Source organism: Alosa sapidissima, chromosome 10 (genome assembly GCF_018492685.1).
Source record: "Alosa sapidissima isolate fAloSap1 chromosome 10, fAloSap1.pri, whole genome shotgun sequence".
Classification (NCBI taxonomy): Eukaryota; Metazoa; Chordata; class Actinopteri; order Clupeiformes; family Clupeidae; genus Alosa; species Alosa sapidissima.
This window is the reverse complement of record NC_055966.1, coordinates 20,863,680-20,874,137: the sequence shown is the minus strand read 5'-3', so window position 1 is coordinate 20,874,137 and position 10,458 is coordinate 20,863,680. Positions and strand designations below refer to the sequence as shown.

The 10,458-nt window shown below is 44.4% G+C and overlaps 1 long non-coding RNA gene across 1 annotated transcript; it reads left to right on the top strand.

The window, feature by feature from the left end:
- The first annotated feature begins 323 nt into the window (after nt 1-323).
- Nucleotides 324-4,827, top strand: LOC121721418. The gene is made up of 3 exons (XR_006034824.1): nt 324-605; nt 2,700-3,075; nt 3,174-4,827. It is a non-coding gene; the product is annotated as an uncharacterized LOC121721418 (long non-coding RNA).
- The last annotated feature ends 5,631 nt before the right edge of the window (nt 4,828-10,458 follow it).

Below are 10,458 nucleotides of genomic sequence, written 5' to 3'. Positions count from 1 at the left end.
CTGCCTGTGATGCTCTTCGTTCCAGTGAATGAATTCATTCTTTCTTAATAACAATAAACATATACAAACTGTGACTTATGATATTCTTTTTAGTTTCTTAATTATATTGGTATTTATAGGCTATTTGATTTGACTAAAAACTGATCATTTTAAATGTTATTCTTATGCTATTGCAAGTACTTTGGAAAGAAAAAAATGTTGGGTAACATTCGGGTAAGCTTTGTTCCTTTCACATTTGAGTGCTACAAACATGTCTGGCCCATGCTGATCTGTGATTGTTACATTTTCTCTCTCTCTCTCTGTCCTCCTCTGTGTGCGCTGCAGGTGCGGCACATCTGCGATGTGTCCTGGTGGTACTCCATGTTGACCGAAGTGCTGTGCTGCGGAACCTTTACACCACGCTCCTCATGGCCTTGGTGCAACCGGGCAGCATCACCACCACCACGCTTGGTCACGGAGTGTTTGAGGGGGCCTCCTCCTCCCAGGGAGCTACCTTGTGAGCGGCTCCTGCATTTTTCCTGGCGGAGGCTAACAACATCCAGGATTACCGGAGCCAAATTCTCTCCACGTTTGGCACGGTCCTGAAAACGGACTTGACAAAAAAGGTTAGCTAACCAACGCACACGGCATGCTACTGTTCAGAGGACACGACACATTATGCCAAGCTAAACTGTTTTCTGTTTGCTTGTTTTTGTTTTAGGTGGTGAAGACTTGAAGGGCAAGGGCTCGGCCAAATGGTTCCAGAGGGAAATGGCCATTTCATAGCAAGTGAGTGACATTGCTGCCAATAGTGCATAGCTTCCACGGAGTATGAAGTTGCCTAAAACCAGACATTTATAAAGAAAACAAAGTACAAAATGACTAATTTTTACAAAATACCTTTATTTCTTCTTTTTGGCTTAGGCCAAAGTGTGAAGGGGCCCGCTCGCGCTGTCTGACAACATGCTTCAGCCTGGCCCTCCTCTCCTCCTCAGTAGCCTAATCTACATGAGTTTTCTTTCTTTCTTTCTCTGTGCCTGAAGTTCAGACATTTCTGAAGATTTCATAGGCCTAATGGACACTTCATAGTAGCCTAGACTATTAGAATAGGCCTAAATCTGAATAAGATAAGTCTGAATATTTATTGGTCCAAACCAGGTAATAAATAAACTTGCTTGAGACACACGCTAGCTATTTCAGACTAACATTATTATATAATAGGATAGACTAGGCTTTACAGCCTAGGCTACTTACAGATTGTGGCATTGTGCTAGTGTGTTTAACCAACCAATAAAGTTGTGTGAACAGTGTTCACATTAGGCTACATGTTAAACTGTACCCTGTAGACACAGACTAGCCTACTGATCAGGCCACTGAACGTTTCTTAAGACAGCATTACCATGTCAAACACTGCTTTTGTCTCTGAACTCGACAAAACGCACCAGCCCAGTTTAGGAGCATTTAATTCAACTATTTAGTTATTCACATTTCAAAGTCAAAGTCAGCTTTATTGTCAATTTCTTCACATGTTCCAGACATACAAGGAGATCGAAATTACGTTTCTCACTATCCCACGGTGAAGACAAGACATATTTTACCAATTTTGGTCCACAGACAAACATAACATTCAAGTAAACAAAAAAGTAAGTAAATAAGTAAATAAAAATAAGTAAATAAGAGGGCACATATAATAATGAAAAAAATAAGAGCAGCAAAATGTGGTTGAAATTGTGCATAGACAGTCAATAAAAATACTAGTGCAAATACAGGCCAATAAAAGGCTTGGGTAGTTCTGTTTGACCTAAGTAAGAAGAAAGTGGCCTAAGCAGCAGAAGTGTTGTGTTTTCAGGACAACAACACCAGTTGTAAAGTGTACAAGTGTGCAAGTGTGCAAGTGGAGTAGTGCAGGCGGCCATTTTGGGTCCAATGTCCAGGATGTTATGTAGCTGAGGGTGGAGGGGGGAGAGGAGGGAGAGAGTTCAGCATCCTTACGGCTTGGTGTATGAAGCTGTTGGTGAGTCTGGTAGTGCGGGAGCGCAGGCTTCTGTACCTCTTCCCAGAGGGCAGTAGATCAAACAGATTGTGAGCGGGGTGACTTGCATCACTCACAATTTTGGTCGCCTTGCGGGTGAGGTGGGTGGTGTAAATGTCCTTCAGGGAGGGGAGTGAAGCACCAATAATCCTTCCAGCTGTGTTAGCCAGCATTTGCCAAACTACACGTATTCTAGTGGCCTATGCTACATCAATCTCAACGTCTTTTTCTAACAGAAGTTGAAAGTTTCAACTAGCCCACCTGTGACATTAATAAGCATCTCCTCGCCGGGCTCAATTCCACTGACATTTCAGACGCATCTATCTGCAGCCACACAGACAGGGAGGCTATTCCAGCGCCTATTCCAGAAGTGTTCTGTTCGCGTTGCGTCTGCAGCAACAATTAGCTTCCACTGTTTAATAAATGCATAGGGGCTGCATTCACATATTCGTTGCTGGATCAGATCCGTTTTTAATGGGGCTCTGACAAGATGCGTTCGTGTCTGCGCGTGATTTGTAAACTCAGTAACCCCATACCCCCCCGCCTCCCCCCAAATATTTTCACATCGGATCTGCGCGAAAAGTCTCCAATTTTGGATTCAAAACGGCAAATTTCGCCGAAAGGTGAGGAGTTTTCATGCCTGAAAACTGAACTTGACTGTCTTACTTACAAGTTTGTTTCGTTGTAGGTGGTGAAGAAATTGTCTGGGGAGGGCAAGGGCTCAGACAAATGGTTCACCAGCATCGGTAACGAGTTCTCCCAGCTCACCTGAGAGTGTGTGGAGAAGCTGGGGCCCATGTGCCCTGGCGTCGTGGAGCGGTTCTGGCTTGCCAATCAACCCGTACCCCGAGATCCTCTACATCGACCGGGAATGCTGCAAGGCACAGGGTCCGACGGCCGTGGAGACTCTCTTCCAGCCTTGGGTGGACGACAGGATGGTGGTGAGGCTGGACGACAGGATGGTGGTGAGGCTGGATAGGTGGAACTCGCACCGCAGCTTGGACGCCGTGTTTGGGGGCGGAGGCCGGCACCACCGAGTCTACTCGGCGCCGCTCATTGACCGGGTGGGCATGGAGGGATTTATAGGACAGCATATTTTATTGTGCTTACAGAACATTACTGTTGTTGACTGTTTTTTATTTATTCATTTATTTATTTTTAGACAATCGAGATGCACAAGGATGCCACAGGATAGGCAACATTGCCTTCTTAAGACGACAAAGGAGGCCAAGGCATATAAACCGTCCCAAACCACAGATGACAGCGAGCTGAGGAACGAGAATAAGGCTTATAACAACAGTAATACCTTAGTCTTAGATGTTTTTTACACCTTATATTTCCACCACAGTCATGATGACCTACTGTTGTGCACTAGAGCTTCTGTGCTTGCATGTTATCAAAGGCCTAACAGTTTCTGTTTCCTTGTCCGTGTCCTTGATCGCCACGTCAGAGAGCCGCCAACCAGAGAGATGAGCCATCAATGACGAGTGGGTAAAGGATTACCTCCTAAAATATGTGCAGCTGTTCCCTCCAGTCTCCTGCCATCTTGAAATGTACGTAGACAAGGCCATTTACAGACAAGGCCGCTTCAGGTCTTTCACATTTCAAGAGATGTGGCAGTGGTTAAAGTCTGCACAAGCGCCTTCAAGCTGACCCTCAAGCTGGGAGTGACCGTGAGCGAAAGATGCACATTTTTCACAGAAAATGTCCAAAAACGGAAGTCAGACAGGCTAGCTGAGTCCGCACAACTGGGCAAGTTATAGCCTGTTTGGTCAAAACGTTAATATGAGAAGTATTCATTTCCCATGTTGACTAGTGTAAAGTTCAGCATAATGATTTTAATGTGAAGATGATTTTGCTATTGACCATTGTCTGTTGCCAATGTCATATCAGATATGGATCCACTGCTGCCAGTACTAGAGATCCTGGACACTAGTGTGCCAGCAGAGGGGCCACAATGCCTACTACGGGCCTCAAGAAAGAGGCCAGGGCTGTGCAGGGAAAAAGCCAGTGTGGGCAAGCTGTTGCGGGAGCCGAAGATGGCCTACAGGGAAGACGACGCTCTTCCAGCCTTGGGTGGACAATGGGATTGTGGTGAAGCTGGACATCTTCTACTGGCTCCATCGATTCGATGTGGCTCTGCGGACCGAGGCTCACTCTAAGTACGCTGCCTTCAAGTCGGCGCTGACCAGGGCGGTGCTAGCCTACAACTACAGGACCTGGAATTGCTCATCCAGGCCGTCAAGAGCCAGAGACCCGTCCGTCATGGAGGCTGTGTTGGACGAGGATGTGTTCTGATGCTACATCTCGCGAGAACAGCTGAAGCACCATGTCCGACGGGTCACCCTCGGAGTCGTTTCGTCTCATTCACCTGGTCGAGGAGCTGACGGGTCCGGCAGGGCTCGATGAGAGTGGCGTCAGCCTCTTCAAGTCCGACAAAACACACATACCCACGCACACACATGCTCAAAGGCAATTATGTGCATTGATGGCTGCTTACAGCTGCCATCAATGAGATGTGGGCCAGCCAGCAGCAACACCTGGAATGCATTCAGGACCCACCAGGCATTAATATGTATCAGGTGGCTCGCACCACCACCATCAATGGTGTCTGCGTGGGAGCAACAGCTTGGAGGGGTTCCACCGCTCGTGTGGGAGAAATTTTGGATTACTAAACAAATCTTATTACATAGACAGGGTTCCTACGCATTTTCCATTTCAAAATTCCATACTTTTTCCATACTCAAATGTTAAAACTTCTCGGTAGATTTTTCTGACCGTATTCTAGATATTGTCAATGGAGTGTTCTACTAGCATTGTGAAGATCTGTATAATAATGTTTATTATTAACTTGTTAGACCTCAGAAAACACTTGCCCATTGTTGGATACTTTTCGATGGGGAAGTGCTGTGTTGGAAGGTGCACTCACATTTGATACAGCATACTGCATATGTTGGAGACTAGTGCACTGCTGGCAATGGCCTCAGAAATCACCGTAAACAGTATTATTTGTTTACAATAACAGTTTATCAGATAATGCATTATCCATGTCTTGGTAACTTTTACAAAATCAAAAAAGTCTACAGTGTTTTAGCCGAAAATAGCAGAGCTAGGTATAGGGCACGTGCATAGAACTGGGATTTTCAATTTGGTTTTGGTACCAGGGTCCCCTTGTGGGAAAGATTTTTTTCTGAGGATCCCCATTCAATTGTATCTTGATGATGTGGACTGACGTCTTAAGCTACACAACAGTAGGAATGGTTTATTATGACCTGAGTGAAGTGATTAGTCCTGTAGATGCAATAGTCTGGAAACACAAATATTTCTCCATACCCTGGTTTCTTTTTTCCATACTTATCCAGACCTGGAAATTACTAAAATCAAATTCCATACTTTTCCAGGTTTTCCATACTGCGTAGGAACCCTGCATAGAGGTGATTAATAATAATTTTTCATATATTATGTGTATGCTTTTCTATACATTCGATACTATGCATCAATTTTGCTTTGTCTGTCATTTGCTCTCTCCATGTCACGACTTTCTAATAAAGGTCATGCGACCCCGAGTTAAGGGTATTCTGCTTGAGGCAGTAATATTAGGAATATCCTCACAGGAAATGGACTATGGCAAGAAAATGCTGAAGGATGCATATGTATTGTATTGACCAATTATCTGACTTACTTGGAGTAACCACATGACTTGCAGATGGCGTATGGGTCCAAGACGTGTACATGTATTGTTGTATTTCTGCATGTATGGGGAGTTATGGAAAAAAACATTGTACTCATGTGATTTGTATTACTAATGTAACTAACGTGTATAAGATGGGGCCCTCGCCCTAGAGAACTTTGAGTAGTGTTACTGGAACGTGCTGTTGCCAGTGACTTTGCTCCCAGTATCGTGAATAAACCTGCAGTGATTTCTCACACCTGAGTGTGTCTGGAGATTTTGACCACAGTCGCTTCCCCACATGATTCCAGGTGGCTAGAAAACACAACAAATACTTGCACTCAAAAACAAAACACAACACACATTCAAAAACAACACACACAACTCCTTGTATCAACTCTCCCTCTCATACCATACCTGTTGTTGTGATGTGCCTGCAGGTCCCCACTATGCGGCGCAGCCCTGCCAGGTCTACTTGATCAGCGGCATCGTGTCGACAGGAGCTCAGCGGCTGTGTTCGGGGGCAGAGGTCCAGAGTCTACTCGGCGCCGCTCATGGACCGCCTCAACACTCGCTGCCAGCTGCTTTTCGGGGAGGCCGTTGAAAAAAACTTCCGGCCCCGGCCAATCCGACGAGCTGCTCAGGCTGGAATACCTATTTCGTCAGAGCACAGGGGAGTCCGAGGCTTTCTCCCTCAACGGTCTTGTCAATGACGGCCTGACACCGGAGGAGGAGGTGTATCAGCGTGGCGAGGATGACCCCGGCCCAAGGCAGACGTAATTTACCAAAGAGACGAGGACTTGGCAGAACACGTAGATGCTGCCCGCGTCACGCTGACCAGCAACGAGATGGCCACTATCCATCCGCCAGCCTTCACTGTAGACTCTGGACCAATCAGAGAGCCAAACTGTCTACGTTCACGGTGGCCAACGTAGACTACCAATCAAACTGAAGCGGGCTGACAGAAGTCAGCGTAGACTTCGATCAAACCGGAGAGCCGAACTGTCTACATTGGAGGTGATTGTAAATCGTAAATCAGGTTTATTGGCCAAGTATACTTGCATATACGAGGAATTTGTGCTCTGCATTTTACCCATCCGGGGGTAGTGTACAACACACCCACACAGTGTCCACCCATTCAAACACACACACACACACACCCTCAGAGCAATGAGCACACTAGGAGCACACATGGGTTGTTCCTCAAAGTCAAGGATGGATCCTTCAAGACTGCTTTTTCAAGTATGTTATGCCATCGAATCTCGCCAAGCACTGTTCCAATGTCAAGGGTGCTTTAAAATTCTGTCAAGTTCTGAGAATTTTCGAGGATGCACCCACAATCCTGTGCCCACATTTATGGAAGATTTAAAATCTATACTAAACAAGGCAGTTCGCTATGTGTTTAAATTAGGGCTGTCAAAAAAAAAAAGTGTAATTTATGATTCAAATTCAATTATTTTGCATTTCTGAACTTTCCAGAAGTCCATATTAACAATATAAATCAATTATTACCTGTATCTTGATTGGGATTCAAATGAAAGCAAAGCAAGTTACTTCATTAACATGAATAGCAGAAATAGCCTAGCCTAGTCCATATCTCCATGTTCAGTTCACATGTAACAATGTTTAGCTTGTAGGCTAGATATTAAAGCTTAAACTTGAAGTGCTTTGGTGATATTTTAATTCCATGTTGACTAAGCCGACACCGGCGCCGACATGAGTGCACTGCTATTTTATACAGTCTATGGTGCACTGTCACTTGCCACACATATCAGCGCTTAAGTTTTTAACTGGCAAACACTGGATGAACAGTGGATTTTATGGAGCGGCGCCGACCAAATAGAAGTGAATCGTGATTTACACGGTGGCAAAGTACGATGCTTGCCATCCACTCAAAACATAACGTAATCTCCTACTACTCTTTGGCCGGCTTGCAAGCCCTAACAAGTGTGCGCGGCTGGCTTGCCTGTTGTTTTGTTTCCGGTCTAGCTAGATCCGGTGTGTTGTAGTTCTTCTAACCTTACTTGTTGCAACAGCATGTAAAAAAAAATGCAAAGTTTGATAGGCCAAAAAGAATGTTAATCTTGCGCTAAAAAAAATTGACGCCCTTAAAATGGGTTTGCGTTAACGCTGTTAATAACATGTTTAACTGACAGCACTAATTTAAATGTAAACATTGTGTTATTGTCACTATGTAAAGTAACCTAAATGAAATATGGGCTCAAATCATTTTGACAACTTTGAACTCCCACACCGTAATTGTGTAAATAAGGCATTAAGGAAGGGTATTTAAACATTTTCTAATGAGAGCTATTGCGAGCTAAATATTACACTTTTCTCTTTACGATTTTGCTTAATAGTTGCTACTCTGTTTATATGGGCAAATTAATCAAACATGTATAATTGAATTTATACACGTGGGAGAATGACTGGTGTGGTGCACTGATTGTTTTTCAAAAAGAAGCGGGCAGGAGGCATGATTTTTAATAGCGCACACATGCAGCTTCTTGCATACTCACTGGTCTGTTCCATTGTGTGTTTTCAAATGCTAAGAAGCCGCCTTGCCTTGTCTTTGAAGGATTTGACTCGGCAGGGCTCGTGCACAAATCCTCGACTTTGAGAAACAGTGATACTGTGACGGCCTGTTAGGCCTGCTGCTCGTTTTCTTTGTCTACTAACGAGCTGATGATCTGCACCTGTGGGTGTTTCCAGTTAAAAGGGCTGCTTCTAGGGATGTGCCGAGTGAGGCTTTTGAAACAGTAATCACATTTTCATGCAGCCAATAAACGGTTTTGAATCAGTTTATTGGGAATAAACCGAGTATGCGTGTCTTGTAAACACCTTATTCTGATTGAAATAAACCAAAAAAGGCCATATTCGGTTTACTAATAAACAGTTTGGCTTATGTTCACTGTCTGGTCGAGGAGCTTTATCGGGACCGCTGGACCTGGGCCTACTCTGCGAGGGATCTGCCGTGGCCGCCAAGCTGCTGCTGACCTGCGAGCTGCCCTCTGCCTTGCCTGGAGTCTGGACTGTGCAGACCAAAGTTTTTGGTGGAGACTACCGTTAACCGAGTCTGGATTTAGCAGACTAGCTTCTAGCTAGCAGCTACTAACGTTCAAAACTACCGTTGACGTTGGGGAGCTCTGCAGTCTCTCGGAGTCGGAGCATCAGGCTGTCGCTGTCGGGGGTCCACCGAGTTGCTGATCTGCGGCATCACCAATGACTTCAGACGGTTAGCTTCTATGCTTCCAGTGATCTCTAGACTGAAGTAGGCCTATAACGTCACTTACAGAAGGCCTATGTTAACGTTGGATCCTCCGGGTTGGCCTGAAGACGCAGCTGTGCGCCATGTCATTGCCATTGGACTGAGTTGGACTAAGTTAACACGGACTTTTCTTTATTTTAATTTCTTATTTATTTAATTACTTGTTGTTTTTTTGTTTGTAGTCTGTCGTGCATGTCTACCGTTAGGTGTCTCGGGTATGCTGGCGATTACGCCGCTCCATCAGGCATCTTTTGTCTTGTGTGTCAATTGTTATGTTGTAAATTTGTTTGTTTGTTTTGATGTCGCGGGAACGCTGGTGACTACGCCGCTCCGTCCGGCATCTTTTGTCTTTTTGTTATGTGTCTTGTTTGTGGAGCGCGATTTTGTGTATTTTTTCCCCCTTCCTCCTATATAATGTAATGTATGTTATCTTATTATTTATTTATTTTACTTTGTTTTATTTTATTTATAGGCCTAGACCTATACCTATACTTTTCTCTCTCTCTTTTTACATCTTGGTAGGCTACTTCATTGTTTCTGTAATCTTGGCTTCATTGAAAATGAGGGCTTCCCTCAATGACCCTCCGAGAATAAATAAAGGTTGAATGAATGAACGAACGAACTTGTTTTGGTTAATAAATCCATATATTAGTTCCAAATCCAACCTCTCGACTCCCTCTTTTGTTGTGGCCTTACCCTTACATGGGGGTTCGTCTAAACAAACTTTTTTTTCTGTTAGTTTACATTCTAGTCGCACATTTGTTTTTTCGTCTTCGTTATAGGCCAATTGCTCTGTCAGTTAGCATTGCGCTAGCTGCGCTGCGATTTAAAAGTGAATTCCTTAAAACCAAGATTTTGGGAGTTTAACATGCAGCTGAGCATGAAGTTGAACGTTATTGCTCTGTAACAACTCACCTGGGATCAGCTGATTCCTAGTTAAACTTGGGTTACACTGCTTGGAAACCGGAAGTACTTTGATTTCGCTATGGCTATATAGTTGAGACCTGACTTCTTTTCATCTGATGTCTGAAACCTGACAGATGAAAAGTTCTCAGATGAAAAGTTATCAGACTCAGCTTCGCTGACGGCGGTTTTCCTGAGACCTGACTGCTTTTCACCTGATGTCTGAGACATGACTGTGTAATTCCGTAAACTTGACAGCGGTTTTCTTGAGACCTGATGCCTTTTCATCTGATGTCTGACACCTGAGTTTGACAGCTGAGGATGTCCTAAAATGTACACCGTACCTCTAGTGTGTGACGTGAATTTCCTTGAAGACACAGCAATTGAGATCAAGGTAAAACACAGCAGCAGGTTAAACCACAGGTACATATGACGCAGCAATGGTGACTTCTTGCGTCACCGGCGAGTTTAAAACCGTGTTAAACTCTAAAAAGTGGCCAAGCTAGCGACAGAGCAATTGTCCCCAAGTGTTGCTCCCTTTAGGCTTGCCTGCAATTGTCTTTTGTTTGTCACATGCCTTGCCTTGCTCAGGTGCAGGAGAGTAGT